Consider the following 23,856-nt stretch of genomic DNA (forward strand, 5'->3'; position numbering starts at 1 on the left):
GTGAGAAATCCTATTTGCACTGGGTAATAAGGAAGACCTCTCTAATAAGGTATGAAGAGAGAACTGAAAAATACGAGGGAGCAAACATGTATGTGAAAAAGTGAGTATTCAGGTCCTGAAACTGTAAATTTCTGGTGCAGTGCAGAGGCAGCAGGAGGTCAGTGTGGTCAAAGTCAAGTGACTGAAGGGGAAAGTAGTTGGAGATAAAGTCAGAGAGTTAGCATTGGAAGCAGTCCTTAAAATGATGGGATTTTACACAGAGAGAAATAAGTTACTGAAAGGTTTCAAAGTCTACACGAAATCCCAACACTCTTCAGTTCAATAGAATCTCTCTGGGTTCTGTGTGTAGTGTAGTCTGCAGCCGGGAGGAGAATCAAGCAGCTACTACCACCCAGACAAGAGATGATAGGGACCAGGATCAGTTGGAGGTTGGTGGCAGTGAGGGTCATGAGAAGTGGTTGGACGTGAATATATTTTGAAGGTAGAGTTAACAGGAAAGAGGAAAGGAGACAATCCTTGCCCTCAAAGATCTTTCTCTAGGGATAACTGATACTTATTCGATATTTGTGTGCCAAAATATACATACACTGAGTTAAACTCTTTACATGCCTAATATCAATAATCTTCTCAACAACCCCATGAGGAAACTGAAGCTAATAGAAGCTAAGATATTTGCTTAGGGTCATAGAATAAGTAAAATAGCAGTCAGATTTGGCTGATACCAAACAATGAACCAACCTTACGCTACAGATATATACAAAGACATATAAGCTATGGGTTCTAACTTCACGCAGCTTGGGAAAGATTTTAGATCACCATATGAGATATGGCTAAATTATCATCGTAGGCAGAGCTAAATAAGTGTTCTGCATTTAAGTGCTTTGTGAGCCCAGAAGAGTAGGAAAAGTGTGTAATTTAAAGTGCTTGGAGGAGTCATGGATTTGGATATACAAGCTGGGCCTAGGAAGAAAGGGAGCATTTGGACCAGGTGGAGAAGGAGAAGGAGGATATAAAGCAACAACAAAAATACATCTTATTTAGAAATGAGCATGACATTTCTAGGACAGAGTTGACCTAATTGACCTTGGCTGAAACTGGGGGAAATCAAAGCAGTACACACAGGATTGAAAACCTTTTCCACCTTAACCAGTTTTGTCTGATGAGCTCTTTTAAGCAGAAGTGAAATATATACTGGTATTAACAAAGAGAATAGACAGGCTGTAAATTTTCACACAGAACCAAGAGAAACAAAGTACCCTTTGCTTATTCATATCCAAGTACATATCATTTGACAGCCACCTCTCCCCATGGGAAATTATTATTTTGATTACTGACAGGTCATAGATGATGCTGCGGTAGTGGCAGTCATGTGTCAAAATTTACACACTAGAGCTCACATGTATAACAAAAATGAAGTGATTTAATTTCTCTACAAAAGCACTAAGCTTCCTGCCAAGCATCATTCTGGCATATGGCTGGGGGTGGGATGGGGGCAGAGCATTAAAATGCCAATTAGAGGTGAATCATTCTTTTTGGGTCCAAAATGGTCTTTTTTTAATGTAAAAGTCCCTTTCAGGAAAATATTCAGCTAAATCAAAGTTCAAACTATCCATCAGGCTGTCCTTCCTCTCTCAAAAGGACTGCCTTCCTCCTTCACAAGACAGTTTCTGGTAACGGGGTAAAGCTCATATACGCCCAGGGAGTTGGAGTGACAGGGGCTCCAATCCAGCTCTGGTTGAGGTCCAGATGGAGAGGAGGTGTAGGATACATACCACAGCAACTTAATCTTGCCAGGTCTTTAGTTTCTGTCCTTACTACATCTGCTTCTAGAATGCTCAGCTTATGTAACTTGAGGTCTATTCCTTCAGCATATCAGGTGGTTCTTGACCTTCACCCCCAAACCTCCCACCTAAGCTCCTGCAGGTGTTTCAGATTCTCTGGGTCTCTTCTGCTTTCTCTGTCTGACCTCTGTTATGTGGCTAACACAGTCCTCACCATGGCAATGCCACTGGTTCTCCACAAGAACATGTGGTGAATTCTGGATCTCCCTTCAGTACAGCTAAGACAATTTTTTTTTTTTAATTTATTTTTGACTGTGTTGGGTCTTCGTTTCTGTGCGAGGGCTTTCTCTAGTTGCAGCAAGTGGGGGCCACTCTTCATCGCGGTGCGCGGGCCTCTCACTATCGTGGCCTCTCGTTGCGGAGCACAGGCTCCAGACGCGCAGGCTCAGTAATTGTGGCTCACCGGCCCAGTTGCTCCGCGGCATGTGGGATCTTCCCAGACCAGGGCTTGAAACCGTGTCCCCTGCATTGGCAGGCAGATTCTCAACCACTGCGCCACCAGGGAAGCCCGCTAAGGCAATTTTTAAGAGATAGAAGTGATCTCCAGCACTCTCTCTGCCCAAACATGCACAATTATCATTATCATTTCCAACATGTGGTCTCTCCATGTTGGCCTTGGGGATCCCTGTGAAATGGTCTCCTTCCTGAGAACCTAATAGAAAATGAGGGTTCAAGCTCTCTGCTTTCACATCCCCTACTCAACCTATCTGAGATTTCTCCCATTCTTTAATAACCCCTCCAGAGTCTCTTCTTTAAACAGCCTTAGTGGGAGATAGTTCAAATGTCATAAAACTTACACATTTTAAGTGCACAGATCAATGTATTTTAGCAAATTTATACAGTTATACAACCATCACCATAATGCAGTTTTAGAACACTTGCATCATCCTCAAATGTTCTCTCATACCCATATTTAGTCAATCCTCATTCCCACCTGGGTTCCAGCAACCACTGGTCTGCTTTCTGCTCTATGAGGAAAGACTTCCACTTCTAGTATGTTGCATCAGGTAATTAAGACCAGCTTTTCCACCGAGGACAACTAAAAATCAACATTATGTACATAATGTATGACAAATAGATGAATGGTAATATATATGACAATGACCAGATCAAAATCTAGGAAAATGTGGGAACCCAATAAGGTAAGAACAGTTTGCAAAATTGCTGTTGCTTTGAGGGTATTTGCCCACATGAAGAGATAGCTGTGAACAGAACAGGGGTTTTAGAAGCTTTTTAGATTGAGGGCAACTAAAGCAAAATCCAGTGCCTCCCTAAGGAGGAATCCTGAGACACCCACTCTTTAAGTTGGGGCCCCCAGGGCAAGAGCAAGAGCAAAGGAAGTAAGCTAACACTTTTCTGAATTTGCAGACCAAGCATTACAAGGAAACTTAATTATTGAACTTGGAAAACCAGGTACACAAAATCATCAGCATACTAGGAAGAAAGACAAAAAACAGGAGAAACAAGATAATTGAAACATCTATAAACACTTCATCTATTGGAATTATCATACATACTGTGAAAATATGTTGAGTATGTTTAAAGAAATTTTTTAATCTTGAAATATCTGAAAGGAATTGGAAACTGTACAAAAGTAATGAGACAATTTTTGAAAAGAACCAACTAACTCTTCTGGAGCAGGAAACACAGTAACTGAAGTTAATTTCCTACTCTGCATTTTATCCAGCGGTTTTGGCAACCTTTCACAAATCCTTGTCCTTTCTTTCTCCCTATTATTCTATCCCTTACCCTTCCCCCAACTTTACTAAACTATGAAATATGGAAACAAAAGGATCAAAGGTATTGGTATCTCATCAGTAAATTTGTCTGAACATAGCTTCTTATTCAGTGGCATGTTAATGCCCTTCCTAGAAATTTACATCCAAACTCTTTATTGAAAGGAAATAAAATAATCTACTTCAAAACTGGGCAGAAATTCTGCATTCATAAGGATGCATTCTGTTGCATGTCACAAAACCCCATCTTGAGCTAACTTAAACATAAAAGAAAATCTTCCTAACAACACTGTGCTCTCATCAAATCCAAGGGCAGAATTGTTAAATGACTTCAGAATAAAACTTAAAAAATGGATACAATATTACTCCTCTCAATCTCTCTTCCTCCCTCCCATATTTGTTTCTCTCAGCTTCTTGGCTTCACTTCCAGCCACAGAGAGAGAACGACCTCATATTCCCATAGCCTACATCTATCACCCTTATCCTCTGTGGTCAGGGGGCAAGGTTTTTACTATTCCCAGAAGGACGGGAGATGGGAAAACAAAATATTAGCTGTCCACTATTGAGACAACACTAGTTAAATCATATAAGGTTCATCTCTAGGTTGTGTAGGTCTGACAAATAAATAAAATTTGATATGAATTTTTCTATCTATGTATGTGTTATAGTTCACAGTAAAAAAAAAACTTTAAAATATCTAAAGAACAAATCAAGTCCTTCTCATATAAAGAACTTTCATAAATAAAATTTTAAAATATAAAAATAAGCAAGGAATCGTAATAGGAATAGCACACAAAAAAGAAATAGTCAATAAATAGATCAAAATATGCTCACTCTTACTAGTAATCAAGATATGCAATTTTTTGAATTCCCTGGTGGTCCAGCGATTAGGACTCTGTGCTTTCACTGCCGTGGGCTCAGGTTGAATCCCTGGTTAAGGAACTAAGATCCCACAAGTTGCACAGCGCAGCAAAACAAAATATGCAATTTTTAAAGAAGGTTTTTCCCATAATCCAATTAGTAAGAATCATGGATACTGATTATAACCAGGATTGATAAAGATATTAGGAAACTGACTCTCAAATATGGTTGCTAGAGTATAAATTAGTGTGGTCATATTAATGGACAATTTGACAGTATTGATTAAAAGTAAATAATTACTAATATTTTAAAAGTATATACCCCTTGAACCAGCAATTCAAATTCACGTACCCATTCCACAGTTTCATATTTTTAATGCATGAACAAAAATATGTGACTAAGGATTTTTACTAGGGTATTGTTTGTGATTAAAAAAAATAGAAATCTGCTATTTATCCATCCATAGGAGAATAGTTAAATAAATTCTGTGATACCATACTGTGATGCAGCAGTTCAAAATAATGAAACACATTTATATGCATCAGCATGAAAAGATCAAGAAATCATACTGTTAGATGTAAAACATAAATTGCCAAACAAGACCTTTCTATTTTTATTGAAAACTGAAACTACATTAAGATAGGACAAGCAAAAAGAAGGGACCCTTGAAACAAGAGTTATAATCATCTAATAGTGAGATAAATAACAAGGTCCTGGGGCAGGTATAAGAATTAGAAATATCTCAGTGGGCCAGGGGCAGTAGAAAGCCAAAAGTCTGAAAGCAACGAGAACAAGACAGTACTGAGGGAGTCAATGGTTTACCACCATCAAGAATATGTTGAAGGCCTAGGAGCCCAGATAACACAATTAAGTGCCTGGAATTCAGAAAACCCTGTGTTTCTGAAACTGCATTAGAGACAGGAACACAAAAATGGAAAGGCAAGTCTTGTACAGAAATTTGCAAAACTTATTTTTAACTAGGGGAATTGTGAATGTATTTGTGTTCTGATTCTTGTAAAGACAGAAAAAGGAGAATAATAGTTCATGAGCTGCTCATAGACAGAAAAAAAAGAACATTTATTCTGAGTACATTTGTGACAAAACAATGTAATTCAACCACATGGAATAATAACGTGCTGTGTAGTGCTATCTCTGTAACCTCTCAAGCAAGACTAAACTCTGAATTTTTGGCTTCCTCCTTGCTGACCACAGTTGTGCATGAAAACAAAAAGTTCTACCAAGCAAATGCCTCACATTCTAAACTTAGAGAAATGTATGGACTCTCAAAAGATACTGATTTCAAAGAATACGTCCTCAACAACCAGATGAAACAGTAATTGAAATGCCAACAAAAACTGATGCAACAAGTTTTACATTAAATAGAGAAAGAGGGAATGGAATTCCTATATCCAAAAAATTCTTCTGTTTAATCACTGTTGCTTTCTCGTATGCTAGCTGAGTTAGTTGTCAGTTCTAACTCATCAATGTCAATAATCTATCAACCTATAAATTTGAATCTTAGATATAGGAATGTAAAATATATCAGGATAAAAACATTAAAAGGCCTCAATAAAATGGTAATTGTATTTTGTCTCCATTGCATTTCGGTGCAAGTATACGGCAAAAATAAAATGCTCTCTGCAAGTTTATTAAAAGAATAAATTATTTCTACTCATGTATAGATAATGCAATAAACCATCACAGAATCCAACAAGATATTTAAGTGCATCATCAAATCCATGTAATTCGCTATTTTTCTTTTATTTTCTTTTTCACTCACATCTCTTGCCGCTGAGACATGAGGCAAGGCACTTTTAGAAACTATAGAGCAAAGAAAAAGTTTCTTTTGCATTCTTTCTTATCTATCCCTGCTGCACCTCCCTCCTTCTCCCTCTTCTCTTTAAGTAAAATTTAAATTCCACCTGATGCAATTGAGAAGCATTCTTTACAAAATTATTACATTAGTAGATTGATATTATAAAAACATGTAAATGTATAAGTGAATGTGATGTATAGCATAACAAATGTTATGCTGTAGAAAAAATATATAGATAAAAATAAGCTCACCCATAATCTCAGTACCCGAATCATTATTTATACTTTGTGCTGTTTCCTTCATCTTTTGTATAATTTATACATATAAAACAGAAGTGTACTTTATATATTTTTAAAATTTTCTATCTTTTAAAAATATACCATGAACATTTTAGTCTACTTAATTATATAGATGGCACACTATTCTATCATACAGATATATCAGAATTAATTTGATCATACACTCTTGCTGGATTCAATTACATCAATGATATTATAAACAATGCTGAAGCAAACGCCATTTTAACTATATCTTGTGTATATTTCTGATTATTTTGCAAACACAACTTCCTAAAAGTGGAAAAACTGGATCAAAGGTATGAATATTTTTACGATTTCTGAAACTTACCATAATATTGCCCCACAGAAAGCATGTACATTTTATAAGCTGACCCAAGCAATTCACAGAGTACAAATCTTCCTTCATCTTCCTGGCACTGGGCATAATAATTTTTTAAACTTTATGACAATTCAATCATCAAAATATGGTAACATTATTTTAAATGTTATTACTTCAATTATCAGTAGGTTAGAATTATATTTTTGAAAACTTTTATAGGGAGGTGTTCAAAGACATTTTTCTTTATCTATAACAATACGTTACATATTTGCCTTAGTTTTTGTTGTAATTTGTTCTTTTCATAATTGGTGGCTCATATTTTGATTGAACATAGTGCTTTTTATGTAAATATGTAAATATTTAATTTTATGTAGTTGACACAATTTTTTTATGTTTTCCTATTATCTTAAAGAGGTCCTCCCACCCCACATCAAATTAATATACATTATTAGGCTCTTTAGATTATTTTAAACATCCATTAACACAGATGAAAATCTGAAACCTATAAGGAATTTATTGGGGTCAAAGGACTATGGCTGGACTTTCAAGATGGCGGAGAAGTAAGACATGGAGATCACCTTCCTCCCCACAAATACATCAAAAATACATCTACATGTGGAACAACTCCTACAGAACACCTACTGAACGCTTGCAGAAGACCTCAGACTTCTCAAAAGGCAAGAAAAACCCCACATACTGAGTGGGGCAAAAGAAAAAAGAAAAAACAGAGACATAAGAAAAGGGACAGGACCTGCACCTCTGGGAGGGAGCTGTGAAAGAGGAAAACTTTCCACACACTAAGAAGCCCCTTCAATGGTGGAGAAGGTGGGTGGGTTTGGAGAAGCTTCGGAGTATGGAGGAGAGCACAGCAACAGGGGTGCAGAGGGCAAAGCAGAGAAATTCCCGCTCAGAGGATCAGTGCCAACCAGCACTCACCAGCCTGAGAGGCTTGTCTGCTCACCCACCGGGACAGGTGGGGGCTGGGAGCTGAGGCTAGAGCTTCCAAGGTCATATTCCAGGGAGAGGACTGGGGTTGGCTGCGTGAACACAGCCTGAAGGGGGCTAGTGCGCCACAGCTAGCTAGGAGGGAGTCCAGGAAAAAGTCTGGACCTGCCTAAGAGGCAAGAGACCATTGTTTCAGGGTGCGTGAGAAGGGGAGATTCAGAACACCGCCTAAACAAGCTTCAGAGACGGGTGCAAGCCGAGGCTATCAGCAAGGACACTGGAGATGCGTATGAAATGCTAAGGCTACTGCTGCAGCCACCAAAAATCCTGTGTGCAAGCACAGGTCATTATCCACACCTACCCTTCTGGCAGCCTGTGCAGCCTGCTACTGCCAGGGTCCCGTGATCCAGGGACAATTTCCCCAGGAGAACACACGATGCCTCAGGCTGTTGCAGTGTCATGCTGGTCTCTGCCGCTGCAGGTTGGCCCCACATTCCATACCCATCCTTCTGCCCAGCCTGAGTGAGCCAGAGCCCCCTAATCAGCCTTTCCTTTAACCCCATCCTGTCTGGATGAAGAACAGATGCCAGAGGGTGACCTACATGTAGAGGTGGGATCGTATCCAAAGCTGAACCCCAAGAGCTGTGCGAACAAAGAGAAAGGGAAATTTCTCTGTGCAGCCTCAGGAGCAGCAGATTAAATCCCCACAATCAACTTGATGTACCCTGCATCTACGGAATACCTGAATAGAAAACGAATCATCCTAAAATTGAGGCGGTGGACTTTAGGAGCGATTGTAGACATGGGGTTTGCTGTATGCGATTGACTAGTTTCTGATTTTTATGTTTATCTTAGTTTAGATTTTAGCACTTGTTATCAATGGTGGATTCATTTATTGGTTTGTTTGCTCTCTTCTTTATTTTTTACTCCTTTAAAATTATTTTTTAATAAATTTTTAAATTTTTTATTTTAATAGCATTATTTATTTTTTTCTCTTTCTCTCTTTTTTCCCCCTCTTTTCTTCTGAGCCATGTGGCTGACAGGGTCTTGGTGCTCTGTCCAGGTGGCAGGCCTGAGCCACTGATGTGGGAGTGCCGAGTTCAGGACATTGGCTACCAGATCTCCAGTCCACACATAATATCAATCAGCGAGAGCTCTCCCAGAGATTTCCATCTCAATGCGAAGAGCCAGCTCCACTCAACGACCAGCAAGCTCCACTGCTGGACAACCCATGACAAACAACTAGCAAGACAGGAACACAAGCCCACCCATTAGCAGAGAGGCTGCCTAAAATCATAATAAGTTCACAGGCACCCCAAAACACACCACTGGATGCAACCCTGCCCACCAAAAGACAAGATCCAGCCTCATCCACCAGAACACAGTCACCAGTCCCCTACACCAGGAAGCCTACACAACCCACTGAACCAACCTCACACACTGGGGTCAGACACCAAAAACAACAGGAACTACGAACCTGCAGCCTGCAAAATGGAGACCCCAAACACAGTAAGTTAAGCAAAATGAGAAGACAGAGAAATGTTCAGCAGATGAAGGAGCAAAGTAAAAACCCACCAGAGCAAACAAATGAAGAGGAAACAGGCAGTCTAACAGAAAAAGAATTCAGAGTAATGATAGTAAACATGATCCAAAATCTTGGAAATAGAATGGAGAAAATACAATAAATGTTTAACAAGGACCTAGAAGAACTAAAGAGCAAACAGACAACGATGAGCAAAACAATAAATGAAATTAAAAATTCTCTAGAAGGAATCAATAGGAGAATAACTGAGGCAGAAGAACGGAAACTGACCTGGAAGATAAAATAGTGGAAATAACTATTGCAGAGCACAACAAAGACAAAAGAATGAAAAGAATTGAGGACAGTCTCAGAGAATTCTGGGACAAAATTAAACACACCAACATTCAAATTATAGGGGTCCCAGAAGAAGAAGAGAATAAAAAAGGGATTGAGAAATTATTTGAAGAGATTATAGTGGAAACTTCCTTAATATGGGAAAGGAAATAGTCAATCAAGTCCAGGAAGAACAAAGAGTCCCATACAGGATAAATCCAAGGAGAAACACACCAAGACACATATTAATCAAACTATCAAAAATTAAATACAAAGAAAAAAATATTAAAAGCAGCAAGGGCAAAGCAACAAATAACATACAAGGGGATCCCCATAAGGGTAACAACAGATCGTTCAGCACAAACTCTGCAAGCCACAAGGGAATGGAGGGGCTTATTTAAAGTGATGAAAGGGAAAAACCTACAACCAAGATTTCTCTACCCAGCAGGGATCTTATTCAGATTTGACAGAGAAATTAAAACATTTAGAGACAAGCAAAAGCTAAGAGAATACAGCACCACCAAACCAGCTTTAAAGCAATGCTAAAGGAACCTCTCCAGGCAGGAAACACAAGAGAAGGAAAAGACCTACAAAAAGAAAAACAAAACAGTTAAGAAAGTGGTAATAGGAACATACATATCGATAACTACCTTAAATGTAAAAAGACTAAATGCTCCAACCAAAAGACATAGACTGGCTGAATGGAAGCAGAAACAAGACCTATATATATGCTGTCTACAAGAAACCCACTTCAGACCTAGGACACATACAGACTGAAAATGAGGGGATGGAAAAAGATATGCCATGCAAATGGAAATCAAAAGAAAGCTGGAGTAGCAATTTTCATATCAGGCAAGATAGACTTTAAAATAAAGACTATTATAAGAGACAAAGAAGGACACTACATAATGATCAAGGGATCAATCCAAGAAGAAGATATAACAATTGTAAATATTTATGCACCTAACATAGGGGCATCTCAAAAATAACGTAAATGCTAACAGCCATAAAAGGGGAAATTGACAGTAACACAAAAATAGTAGGGGACTTTGACACCCCACATTCACCAATGGACAGATCATCCAAAATGAAAATAAATAAGGAAACACAAGCTTTAAATGGCACATTAAAAAAGATGGATTTAATTCATATTCAGAGAACATTCCATCCAACAACAACAGAATACACTTTCTTCTCATGTGCTCATGGAACATTCTTCAGGATAGGTCATATCTTGGGTCGCAAATCAAGTCTTGGTAAATTTAAGAAAATTGAAATCGTATCAAGTATCATTTCTGACCACAAAGCTATGAGACTAGATATAAATTACAGGAAAAAAGTTTTAAAAATACAAACACATTGAGGCTAAACAATACACTACTAAAAATCAAGATATCACTAAAGAAATCAAAGAGGAAATCAAAAAATACCTACAAACAAATGACAATGAAAACACCATGGCCCAAAACCTATGGGATGGTGCAAAAGCAGTTCTAAGAGGGAAGTTTATAGCAATACAATCCTAAATCAAGAAACAAGAAAAATATCAAATAAACAACCTAACCTTACACCTAAAGCAATTAGAGAAACAAGAACAAAAAACAAACCCCAAAGTTAGCAGAAGGAAAGAAATCATAAAGATCAGATCAGAAATATATGAAGAAGATATGAAGGAAACAATAGCAAAGATCAATAAAACTAAAACATGGTTTTTTGAAAAGATAAACAAGATTGATAAACCATTAGCCAGACTCATCAAGAAAAAAAGGGAGAAGATTCAAATCAATGGAATTAGAAATGAAAAAGGAGAAGTAACAACTGACACTGCAGAAACACAAAGGATCATGAGAGATTACAACAAGCAACTATATGGCAATAAAATGGGCAATCTGGAAGAAATGGACAAATTCTTAGAAAAGCACAACCTTACGAGACAGAACCAGGAAGAAACAGAAAATATAAACAGACCAATCACAAGCACTGAAGTTGAAACTGTGATTAAAAATCTTCCAACAAACAAAAGCCCGGGACCAGATGAATTCACCAGAGAATTCTATCAAACATTTAGAAAAGAGCTAACACCTATCCTCTTTAAAGTCTTCCAAATATAGCGGAGGGAGGAACACTCCCAAACTCATTCTACAAGACCACCATCACCCTGATACCAAAACCAGACAAAGATGTCACAAAATGAAAACTACAGGCAATATCACTGATGAACATAGATGCAAAAATCATCAACAAAATACGAGCAAACAGAACCCAATAGCACATTAAAAGGATCATACACCATGATAAAGTTGGGTTTTTCCCTGGAATCCAAGGATTCTTCAATATACGCAAATCAATCAATGTGATACACCATATTAACAAATTGAAGGAGAAAAACCATATGATCATCTCAATAGATGCAGAGAAAGCTTTTGACAAAATTCAACACCCATTTATGATAAAAACCCTCCAGAAAGTAGGCATAGAGGGAACTGACCTCAAAATAATAAAGGTCATATATTACAAACCCACAGCCATTATTGTTCTCAATGGTGAAAAACTGAAACCATTTCCTCTAAGATCCAGAACATGACAAGGTTGCCCACTCTCACCACTGTTACACAACATAGTTCTGGAAGTTTTATCCACAGCAATCAGAGAAGAAAAAGAAATAAAAGGAATCCAAGTAGGAAAAGAAGAGGTAAAACTGTCACTGTTTGCAGATGACATGATACTATACATAGAGAATCCTAAAGATGCTCCCAGAAAACTACTACAGCTAATCAATGAATTTGGTAAAGTAGCAGGATACAAAATTAATGCACAGAAATCTCTTTCATTCGTATACACTGATGAAAAATCTGAAAGAGAAATTACGGAAACACTCCCATTTACCATTACAACAAAAAGAATAAAATACCTAGAGAGAAACCTACCTAAGGAGACAAAAGACCTGTATGCAGTAAACTATAAGACACTGATGAAAGAAATTAAAGATGATACAAACAGATGGAGAGATATACCATGTCCTTGGATTGGAAGAATCAACATTGTGAAAATGACTATACTACCAAGAGCAATGTGCAGATTCAATGCAATCCCTATCAAACTACCAATGGCATTTTTCACAGAACTAGAACAAAACATTTCACAATTTGTATGGGAACACAAAAGACCCCGAGTAGCCAAAGCAATCTTGAGAAAGAAAAATGGAGCTGGAGGAATCAGGCTCTCTGACTTCAGACTATACTACAAAGCTACAGTAATCAAGACAGTATGGTACTGGCACAAAAACAGAAATATAGATCAATGGAACGGGATAGAAAGACCAGAGGTAAACCCACACACATATGGTCAACTTGTCTTCGATAAAGGAGGCAAGAATATACAATGGAGAAAAGACAGCCTCTTCAATAAGTGGTGCTGGAAAAACTGGACAGCTACATGTAAAAGAATGAAATTAAAACACTCCCTAACACCATACACAAAAATAAACTCAAAATGGATTGAAGACTTAAATGTAAGGTCAGACACTATAAAACTCTTAGAGGAAAACACAGGCAGAACACTCTATGACATAAATCACAGTACATTCCTTTTTGACCCACCTCCTAGAGAAATGGAAATAAAAACAAAAATAAACAAATGGGACCTAATGAAACTTAAAATCTTTTGCACAGCAAAGGAAACCATAAACAAGACGAAAAGACAACCCTCAGAATGGGAGAAAATATTTGCAAATGAAGCAACAGACAAAGGATTAATCTCCAAAATATACAAGCAGCTCATGCAGCTCAATATCAAAAAAACAAACAACCCAATCCGAAAATGGGCAGAAGACCTAAACAGACATTTCTCCAAAGAAGATACACAGATTGCCCACAAACACATGAAAGGATGCTCAACATCACTAATCATTAGAGAAATGCAAATCAGAACCACAGTGAGGTAACACCTCACACCGGTCAGAATGGCCATCATCAAAAAATGTACAAACAATAAATGCTGGAGAGGGTGTGGAGAAAAGGGAACCCTCTTGCACTGTTGGTGGTAATGTAAATTGATGCAGCCACTATGGAGAACAGTATGGAGGTTCCTTAAAAAACTGAAAATAGAACTACCATATGACCCAGCAATCCCACTACTGGGCATATACCCTGAGAAAACCATAATTCAAAAAGAGTCATGTACTACACTCTTCATTACAGCACTATTTACAATAGCCAGCACATGGAGGCAACCTAAGTGTCCATCGACAGATGAATGGATAAAGAAGATGTGACACATATATACAATGGAATATTGTTCAGCCATAAAAAGAAATGAAATTGAGTTATTTTTAGTGAGGTGGATGGGCCTAGAGTTTCTGATGAACGTAGGGGCAGGAGAGGAATAAAGACGCATAGGTAGAGAATGGACTTGAGGACACGGGGAGGGGGAAGGGTAAGCTGGGACGAAGTGAGAGAGTGACATTTACATATATACATTACCAAATGTAAAATAGATAGCTAGTGGGAAGCAGCTGCATAGCACAAGGAGATCAGCTCGGTGCTTTGGGACCACCTAGACAGGTGGGATAGGGAGGGTGGGAGGGAGATGCAAGAGGGAGGTGATATGGGGATATATGCATACGTATAGCTGATTCACTTTGTTATACAGCAGAAACTAACACACCATTGTAAAGCAATTATACTCCCTAAAAATGTTAAAAAAATAAATAAAAAGGACTATGGCTGACAACTATTACTTATGGAAAACATAAATGTTTTAAATATAACATTTTATTTTCTTTTTAAACAAAAATTGTCACTTATTTTGGGTTTCACAATAAAATGCACAAAAAATTGCCATTTAGAAGACACAATCGCATTCTACCTCAGAAATTACCACAAGGTAATCTAGGAGCTTTAAAAATTTCAGTTATCTCAACTTTTGCCACTTTGAACTCTATTTGTTTTGTCCTTACCAATTACAATTGCCATTTGGTAAGAAGAAACAATTACAATCAGTTTATTATTAGAAATATTTTATTGTCTGATGATGCCTGGCATTGACAATGTCAAATAAGATATCAATAGGTAAATATTGATGACATTTGCAAAGATGTCCTGAGGAGAAACATGTTAGAGAACATTTGAAGAAAAAAACTGAAGCAAAATACAGAAACAGTTATTTTCATTTAGTGGAAGCTGAGATCCATATTTGTGCTCTAATTAGACATCTGCTCTATTCTCATTCTTTATATTCCTAAGAAATTATCAGGCCAGCTTTCCTCAGTATCAAGGACAAGATACTCTGACGAACTCCTGCTGCAATACAATTTTCTGTCCTGGATTAATTACAACAGTTATACTTTTGAATGTATTGCTAAAATCATAAGAAAGTAAGTGAAATCTCCAAGGGCTAGAGAGCAAAACAAAACATAAAGGCAAGTCTGCATTTCCTTGGGCAAATGACAACTCTAGAATCTGCTCAATAGCCTAAATACTTCAGTCTCCAAACCTGACACTTCCAGATATGGTCAGGATCCCACAAGGGGGAAAGAGTCTGGTCAGTGATTACCCCTGGCTACAGACCCTACCAAACAAGTTGTATATACATTTCAATCTGCTGCCTGGGCTTTGCCTCTCACTGCCTCTGGCTTAGTGTGCAGCCCTATTTTATTTATTTTTTAATGAAACTCAGAAATATTCATGGTGGGCCAGAAGGTTCCATTTGTGTCTTTTAAATTCAGTCTCCATTTTAATGTCTTCTTCATCTTTCAAAATACACTCTATTTTACCACCAAAGTCTCTTGAACTTCTTTCACTGAAACAGCTCCATGTCTTTTGGGTATACTTTTGAATCAATTGAGCAACTTGGATAAATTTTTTTTTTCATTTGATGGCATTGATGGTAGCTGAGGTAGCAGGCAACCACATCCTATGTCTGCTCTTCTGTCTCACTCAAGTTGAATGCCAAACAAGAATAAGTTGTGTTTCTTCCCAAAACTGGTTACACGATTTGTATTTATTATATAATTAACATATAATTTGATTAAATAGTATGTAAACAGAAGAACTACCAATGTGAAAAAAATTCTCTGAACAACTCATTGACTGCTTTGGAAAAACTCGATAAAATTGAGTATAAAATTGCTGTTGATTTGGTTGTGGGGAAAACAACTTTAAAAAGATAGGGAACAAATTCATAAAAATCTAAGAAAATGTTGCCTTCAAAATGCATTGCAGTGCCGTTAAATACTTACTTGACTTATAAAAAAGCGGAAATAGGAGATGGCAAATGCTGCATTATGGGTAGGATTTATGCAAGAACTTGAATAGAGAACTCCAACCAGCCAAATCCATGGGTCCTTTCCATTGGACCTGGAAGAAGCTGGCAATCTTCTCATCACCCTCCACCAGAGCAGTAAACTGAAATTCATTTACCACCCTGAGGCCATGTTGCCTCTTAAGAGGGCAATGTTAGGCAATCTCTCTACTAATTCTCTCTTTGAAGAATATTGTCAGGCATGGGGAGGAGAGGAGGAATAAGAGAACAAAGCTAGCTTTTTTTTTTCTTTTTTGAGAACTAGCAAAGCAACAGACACTAACAAATTTTTTGTAACTCTAACCCATTTAATCCTTACATGAGTGCTAGCATAGGAATATTATTCTCATTTTACTAGCGATTTTTTTAAAAGGCCAGGAGAAGATACATACATAACCAGGGACCCCTGACTGAGAAGTGGCAGGGTGTGGATTCAGCTCATATCTTTCTGAATCCAGAGTCTGACTCTCTCCTCTCTCCCACTTCTTTAGTAATCAAATTCTAACTCTTACTATATGATAACAATTTAGAGAAAGCTTTATTTCTCCCAAACTCAACCCTTTAGTGTGGTATAATGAATTTTAGGTAGGTCCATTAGTTCACAAAAGATTGTAAGAAAGTGTTTATAAATCAATTCAAAGAAATATTTTAAAAACACATAGCTTCAAAACATCTGTATTTTAAATCTTCAAAATTCACAGGGGTACTCTTATAAACAATATATTTACTTTTAAAGTTTTAGTAAAGTGTTTTAAATTATGTTGACAAAACCATGACTTTTATAGCTAAAAACTTTCCCAATATCCCATTCCAATAAAAAGACAGTTTTTAAAATTCTGTATGCTATGATATTGAATGTGTAAGCTTACTATATTTTCTGAGACTTTATCATCAAAAAGAGTACACGTTTAAGAAGGTCTTCAAAATATCTCCTCTACTAGAAGCACCTGCTCTAGAACTTATGCCTTGTCTCTAGTTAAACTTGTCAACATTGAGCTTCAATTTCCCCATGGATTTCAGTGCTTGCTACTCCCTGCTTTGACATGATTTTTCCAACTGTACTAACATGGCTTGGTTGATTCTTTCATTCATTCCCACACTCATTAACTCATTAAACCATTCATTCAACAAATATTTATTGAGTTCCTACTAAGCTCCTATCACTGCTATAGACACTCATGATGCAGTGAATAAATAAGTCACAGTATCTGCTTTCTTGGGCTGTGTATTATTCTGTATTTTCCAGCCCCCTTGAAACTACAAGACAGAGGGAGGGAACAAACAACTGAATTCTGTCCAATGAAACAGAGATGAAATAAATGTAAATTATTTTTAAGCCTGGCATCAAAAACCTCTCAGTGACCCTCCACATTCCCCTTATTCCTCGTACACTGTCTAGAAACAGGGATCCAGTGAAAGTCTTGGAGTTCCTAGGGAATGATGAAGAAACCTGGTAGAAAGAACCTGAATTCCTAAAACACAAGGAAGACCACTCATCCAACAACTTTGGCATAAGTGACAAATAAACACATACTCTAATAATGCAGCCACTGTGGAAAACAGTAGGGAGGTAGCTTTAAAAAATTAAAAATAGAAGTATGTAGGATACAACAATTCCACTTCAGGGTATATATACAAAGGATAATAAGACTGAAATATATTTTTTATTCAGTCTGGTTCCTTTTGGACCCCTGATCAAACCTGACTTCTAGAGATGGACTATCCTAAGCATAGGCCTTTTAAATTGTCAACTGAGACTTTGACATTTTTCATTTTATTATTTCTCAACCAAATATTTGGTATATTTTCTTTAGAATAATGATTCTCATTCCTTTTATCTATTCATTAATGAAATACACCACTTTCCTCTAGGTGAAGTTACAGTTTGAGTCTCTGAAAGCTAAAGCGTTGATTAAAGATAATGTAAATAACTATAGTCAGATCCAACTAGAGACCAAATAGTGGAGAATGACTCTTGAATCTGTGGGCAAGACACATAAATCCCAGAGGTTAACAATCCCCTCAGATCTCTTCTATGGCCTTGAATGAGATAATGAAATCTGAGCAAGCTAGGTTAGCACTGAATATGTAGGTCTAGAACAATAAATTTCAATAAGAGTGCTATAAGATCTCTATACATATACATTATACACACATCTATTCCAAGTTATTCTTACTGATATGGAACTTTTGTGTCAAAGGGCACACACTTTTTAAAAAATATCATCAAATGTCTTTAGGAAAAGTTAATACAACTTAAACACCAACCAATAGTATACAAAGGGGTAGTTGCTATGAATCCACTCCAATACTAAGTATCGTGATTTCCTCTTCACCTTTGACATGATACAGAGTCCCATACTATCTCATTAAACTTTATTTCTAATGATTTTCAGTAGTTTTATCGCTCTATTGTTCATTTACATTGTGTGTGTGTGTGTGTGTGTGTGTGTGTGTGTGTGTGTGAATTTAAGAAGTCTCTGTATAATAAGCTATCAACTGTCATATTATAAATGTTTTCTAAAATTTTCCTTTTGTCTTTTAAATTTCTTTATATTATGGCATACCAAATACATACAATAATAGAGTCAGCTCTATCCATTTTAAAATAATTTTTCAAATTATCATCTGTTTGAAACTGGGTTTCTTTTTAATGATTCAAAGTTCAAAAGTCCTTTCCATCTCTACATCAGAAATATATACTTAGGTTTTCTTCTAAATTTTAATAGCCTTTTCTACATTTAACACCTTACTATATATGGAATTTATTTTAATATATAGATATTATATATTTTCAAATTATTATTCAATTGTTTTTAAAACGTTGGTTAACTCCTTTTTTCTCCCAATTGCTTGCAATGTATTATTTAAAAAAGTCAAACATACACACATGAGGAACTTTTGCAGGTTACTTTATTGTCCCATTCATCTCTAAATCCTTATGTTAATATCACATCGTTTAGTTAAATATCTGATGTATAAAATACTTCTACATTTAAATCCATTTACAAAATTTTATTAGCTATCTATATTTGCTTATTCTTCAAATGAACTTCAAAATTTTATTATCTATTCTTGTTTATTCTTCAAGAGAAATTTAAAACCACTATCAAGTTCCAAAAGTAATTTAATGGGATTATTATAAGCATTGCATTATAAATTAATTTTTATAATTATTTTTTATAATATTTAGCCTTTCCATACAGGAATGCAGTATGCAGAATAATTTAGTCACTTCTACTTTTTATGACCCACAGTGTATTTTTTCAAATACATCTTGCTAATATAATATTATGAAATATAGAAAGCCAATGTACAAAGCAAGTAGATGTGTATAAATAAACATTACACAACATACACACACCTACATAATGATAAATATTTACTCTGGCATGAGACATCTTTCTATACAACTTGCTAGTCGTTACTGGTATATTGGAAACTTAATGGTTTATGTATATTTACTTATTACCAATTTCAGTAGTTGAGGTCATGGCAGAGAAACAGATGCACCCTCAAGCAGATAATTGTTAAGAATTTCGAAAAGTCTATTGACAGAGGTATGAACAGGGTTAGAAATCCAACAAGAGGTGATGAAGCACCAGGGACTGGCAACACTGAGAGCTATTACCTTGTACTAGCATGCAGGAGCAGGGAAATGGTCTTGCACTGTGTTCCCAGAACCCAGTGAGGGTTGCAGCTATGGAAGAGAACCTCCTGAACAAATCCATAGCCTGACAGGGAGTAAACAGTAAATCAATACTATGATTTCATTCTGCTTCTACACATGGCTTTCCAGCTGGTGCTTCCCAGTTGCCGAATTCAAGCAAAAGGCAAAAGTGGAGTATCCCAGGTGAAATATTTTGAAGAACTCAATCTCCCTGCCGAGAAGAAAAGGATAAAGAAGGGCTCTCAAGAGCCAAATAAATAAGGGGAATAGACAAGCATAGCTTTTATTTATTTATTTATTTATTTATTTTTGGCTGTGTTGGGTCTTCGTCTCCGTGCGAGGGCCTTCTCTGGTTGGCGGCGAGCGGGGGCCCACTCTTCATCGCGGTGCGCGGGCCTTTCACTGTCGCGGCCTCTCCTGTTACGGAGCACAGGCTCCAGACGCTCAGGCTCAGTAGTTGTGGCCCACGGGCTCAGTAGTTGTGGCTCACAGGCCTAGTTGCTCCGCGGCATGCGGGATTCTCCCAGACCAGGGCTCGAACCCGTGTCCCCTGCACTGGCAGGCAGACTCCCAACCACTGCGCCACCAGGGGAAGCCCCCATGGCTTTTTAATAGAATTCAAATCTATGCACCTGTAAAAAGAATGAAAAAGGATTTACAAATGTTGACAAGTATAATTACTAAAAATGTTGAGTGAATAAAAATGTTAAAAAATACAAGTTCAATATGATTCAAGTCATGTATATTTATGAAACACAGAAAGCAATGATATATATTTTATGTACTTAAACTAACTTATTAAAAATAATATTAAAAAGTAAAAACATGGAAAGGAAAAATACATATTAATTTCAGGTTACCTCTGAGAAGGGAGAGAGTAAACCCTGTGGGAATGAGAAGGCTTCCACTTCTATTTTATTTTATTAAATTAAAAAAAGAGATTTGATACTTTCTAAAACACGGGTAATGGGTACATGAATTTCTGTTAAACTTTCTCTTTACTTTTCTGTATGTTTGAAGTATTTAATAATTAGCTATACAATCTAAAATTGGGGTAAGAAGGAGAGAGAGTAAGAGTAGCCCAGTTCCTTAAAGAAAGCAGCTGCATGTTTTCTTGCTGGTTCAAATCAAGGTCTCTGAGTCAGTACGCACAAACTGAAGGGGATTCTTTCAGAAGCCTCTGCTCCATAAGCCAAGTCTGTGTGTATCTTTCTCAGTCCAGTGCCATCGCCCTTAAGAGTCGGTGGGAATTGCAACTAGATTCTGGCATTAGATTTTCCCTAAGCCTTAGTTCTAAGTGGTGTTGCTAATTTTTTCTCCTTTCCTATGACTTGATTTTAAGAAAGAATCTAAGATAACCTATGCTGGCTGCTGGTAATGCTGGTAGGCATCATTTTAAACTGGAGCTCAAAAGAACGAATCAGTGTAAATGAACAATTTTGTGTGTGAAGATTTTTAAGACGTTGTATTCTAATTTATCTGTTTTCCATTCTCTTCCTTAATAGCCTATATGTTCCTTTGGGGAAGGAAACATTTTTTATTTCTATTATTTATCTTTGTGTCTTCAGCACCTGTCACAGTGCCTGACAGCAATTAAAGCAAACACCTGTGTTCAAGATGTAGTGAAAATTTAGAAGTGTATGGTATTCCACAGTAAGAGGAGCAAAATCAAAACAAAGAAGATGATATATAGGAAAAGAATTTTGAGAAAAGTTATATAATGAGACACACTTACTACAAATTAGGACAATTTTGACAATACATTTATTTCTGTATATGGATTAATTCTAAGATATAAGTATTATTCTACAATGCATGCATGTATGGAGTTTATATAATTTATATGTTTCAGATGAACTAATATATCCACTGACCTATTCTATCCCACCGAAGGCCTTCTAGCTATTGTCTTTTTCTTGCTTTTGTTTTAGTTTCTTTACTTTCCTAAATTTCGAACTAATGGAAAAATTGATAAAATAACACAAGCACTGGTATAATCTTTGACTAGATAAAGGCTCTTTATAGCTACTTTTCCTCTATTCAGAATTCAATCAATGTATTATGCATTACTTTTGATTGTCATGTCCCCTTAGTCTCCTTATATCTAGAAGTGACCCCCTTTCAATACACTTTTTTTTTGTTCTCCATGATATTGGCATTTTTGAAGACTCCAAGTAATTTGTCTTACAAAATGTATCTTCATCTATATTTGACTAATGGTTCCCTCACGTTTAGATGCTGGTTAAACATTTTTGGCAAAAATACTACTTACATGATTTTGTGTGTCTCAAAAGATGTGTGTGCATGATTAAAGGAAGTATGTAATGTCAGTTCGTTCCAATAGTAATGATGCCAAATTTGATCACTTGGTTAAAGTAGCGTTACCAAATCACTCTTGTAAAGACACTGCTTTCTCTTTGTAATTAAAAAGTTATCTGTGGTAATACACCATTGTAAAGCAATTATACTCCAATAAAGATGTTAAAAAATAAATAAATACATAAAAATGTCACAAACATTAAAAAAAAATTAGTCTGTGGGATGGTTTTTGGAGACTGAATATTCTATGATCCCAAAAATGTAGTTACCACTGATGAATCTTACTTGAATTAATTATTACATAGATGTTGCAAAATAATGATTGTCTAATTCTATCAGGCACGCTACATTTCTTAGCTGACATCCTTTTGTAAAGAAGAGTTTTCTCTCCACACATACATTTATTTTATCACTGTGTAGTCACAGCTTCTATTTCTGACTTCAATGTGCTATCATCCATTACCACTATTAGCTCCTTCGCTGGCTTCTGAATCATTTTGCTGCTCCACCGTCATTTATGAGCATGTCTTTGCTTTCTGACTCAACAATATATTACAGGCTTTCCTTTTACTCTTGCTTCCTCAGACCTGGAAACAGCCTTTACTCTAAAGACCCTGAACGCTTTACCGGAATGGTGCTCAGATCCTAACACCTGTGCAGTAAATGTGGTCATTGGTACTGAGGTGTAGCTTCAATAGGTCTCTGACCCATCTCCTCTGCCTCCACTACGCCACTGAAATAACCTCCAGTTCGTCTCCTGACAGACAATTTGGCTTCCCTTCAACAGTTCTTCCCACTGCACTCAGAGCGATCTTTCCAAAATACAAGTCTGTTCCTGTCATACCCAGGGGAGAAGCGTGTGTGCATGCAAATATTCATGCACTTCATGACACTGAAAACCATTTGGTGGCTGCCCTTTGGTTGTAAGTTAAACACCAAAATCATTAGCATGATCACAAAGACCTCGCATGGCCTGTCCTTTCCCTACTCCCCAGTCACATCTTGACCACATTACCCCAGTACTAAACCAATATGGCTGGTGTCTTTATAAGAAGAGGAAACTTAGACACAGACATGTACAGAAGGAAGACTGTGTGAATATACAGGAGAAGATGGCCACGTGGAGAGAGACCTGGAAAAGATCCTTCCCTCACAGCCCTCAGAATGAACCCTGCCAACACCGTAATCTCAGATTTCTAGCCTCCAGAACTGTGAGAAAAAATATTTCTATTCTCTAAACCACTCAGTCTGTGGTACTTTTTTACAGCAACCCTAGCAGACTAATACACTGCTTTTCTGCCTTTTTAGTTAACTAGCTTTTAGCACAGAGAATTACATACCACAGACACTCAATAAATGTTCTTTCTTGTGAATTGAATTAATCCCCATGTTATGGTGTATGCCTTCCCAATTAGAATGTGAATAACTTTGGCTTTGGAATCAAAACCGAATTCAAGTTCTACCACCTTACTAAATGAGTGACTTTGGGAAAGAAAGCAAACCTTAGGTTAAAGATAGGGATAATAATAATCTAACTCATGGGAGTAGTTTGATAATTAAATGTTACTGAATATAAAGTATTCAACACAGTGCCTGAAAAATAGTAAGCAATCAATAAATATTAACTATATTTTCTGCTATGATTACTGTATTATATGTGTAACAAAAATATGATGAGGCAGGTTGGAGAAATATATAGAAGTGTATTTTAGTGATCCAGTGTAGGATAGATAACTTTAAATACATTGTACATTTTCCTCAATATCTTAATTGTAAGTGAACTGAAGAACATACTAAGTTCCCCTAAAGAAGAATATCTTTCTTCGCTGTGTACTAAAATACTTTATGGGAATATTCCTGCTTTAGGGCTCTCACAACCAAGATTCTTTACAAAG

The sequence above is a fragment of the Balaenoptera borealis genome (assembly GCF_965194805.1).
Source record: "Balaenoptera borealis genome assembly, chromosome: 11".
In the NCBI taxonomy this organism is placed as follows: Eukaryota; Metazoa; Chordata; class Mammalia; order Artiodactyla; family Balaenopteridae; genus Balaenoptera; species Balaenoptera borealis.